General features: G+C 32.2%; 1 protein-coding gene across 1 annotated transcript in view; it reads right to left on the bottom strand.

The window, feature by feature from the left end:
- Positions 1-1,731, bottom strand: part of LOC101634449 — a 41,756-nt gene that overhangs the window by 22,106 nt on the left and 17,919 nt on the right. The gene's annotated exons all lie outside the window — the stretch shown is intronic.

Genomic DNA, 1,731 nt, shown 5'->3' with positions numbered 1-1,731 from the left:
TTGTGCCACCAGGAAGAGCCCACAAAGTATTTTTAAAAAACTATTTATTATTTACTGTGTGTTATTGCTGTGCGGAACTGTGTTAAATTCACTATCTCACTTAATCCCCCAGGAAGCTAATTGTGTCCTGGAGGGTCCAGGCTATCTAGGTGGAAATAGGTGCAGAGTATAGGTAACTGGCCAAGAGTTACACTAGGAATTGCAGAGCCACCACTCAAAGGGTCCTTGCGGCCACTGAATGAGATCAGGCAGGCAGAAAGTGCTTATTAAGTTTAATCCTTAAAAAAGAGAATATAATCTATAGAGAGATAGCATAATTATACTACAATGGGCAATGAAAATAGCTTTTCTTGTAGAGATACTAATTATTATTAGCAAATGACCGTTTGACTATAAGAACTGAGAATATAGTGCATTTTCTTCCAGGGATAGGATGCTAGATCAGCTCATAATCACAGTTCTTTGATCACATAAAACTTGAGGTGAGAATTGTATTTATTCCACTGTAAAAATGCAAAGTAGCAAGTAGACATAAACATTTTAAAACTTTCAATTTTTTTTTTTAAATAATTGAATGTGGGATGGAAGAAACAGTCACAACTGTTGCTTCATGTTTTCCTCTTTCTTCCAGATGTGTTCTGTCCATAAGGACATGGTTCAACGATAACTTCTTTAGATGTGTTCTAACAAAAAGGAGTTGAGGTTTAGGTTTTGGGTAAATTCCAAGAAAGAAAATGTTAGCAAAATTATGGTTAGATGTTAAGTATCCTCCAAAACTTCCTTTTATGTCTCATCTTATTGCTTACCGTGACTTTATTCATTGAATGATAAATGATGTCTTGTCATCATATACTTACTGAGGTAAAAACAATAAGCATTTTTTTGTAGTAAAAATCTATGTATTCTGAGTTCTTTTTCCTAATAAAGATTAGTTGGAAATTTAGATGAGGTTGGTTTTATCTCTCTTCAAAATAATTTCATTGATTTGTGCTCCATGTTATACTGTTAACTTTTGTCAGAAACAGAAACTAGTAAATATATTCCAGAAATTGCATTAGAAAAATCTTAACAGAAACAACCTCATCACCTTTATTTCCATGAGAAGCGTATGGAGACTTTTTCTTTTTCTTTTTTTTTTTTCAGAATTAAGCATAAAGTAAAGCACAGAATTATCTAAACTCCTCTTCTTGGTGGTAACTGTCACCATGGATCTTGTTATGCTTCTTTTTCCATCACTAGAATAATCTAATAGGTACATAATCCCAATCAATATTGACTTCAGTTAAATATTAAGAGCTTATACTTTGTGATTTTGCTTCCCCTCTGTTTCTTAGAAATAGAAAATTGGGCCTCATTTTGTAATCTTACTTTAGTTATTTTTAGGGAAAGGTATACATATATATAGTATATATAAATTTATCTTATTGTGTTTTTAAAAGCAAGTGTTTCACTGATGTTATTTCATTTTTTTCTTTGTACAGTTCCAGGACAAAGCCAAGATTTGTCTTGAGATAAAATGTTATTGATGAAGAAATTTAGAATCCTAGAAGATAGAGGTTTAGTTCAGAAATTTGGATAAGTATACAGAAAAGGTCACATTCAAATCTCTCCTTAAAGCTTACAGAAGCCTTGCATAAAGGGGCTTCTTTAAAACATAATTTCTAAGTAATATTCCATTGTATATATGTACCCCATCTTTTTTATCCAGTCATCTACTTTTGGGCATTTGGG

The sequence above is a fragment of the Condylura cristata genome, unplaced genomic scaffold (genome assembly GCF_000260355.1).
Source record: "Condylura cristata isolate star-nosed mole 26May11 unplaced genomic scaffold, ConCri1.0 scaffold00005, whole genome shotgun sequence".
Taxonomy (NCBI): Eukaryota; Metazoa; Chordata; class Mammalia; order Eulipotyphla; family Talpidae; genus Condylura; species Condylura cristata.
Note: the sequence above shows the minus strand (reverse complement) of the source record. Positions and strands in the feature narration are given on the sequence as shown.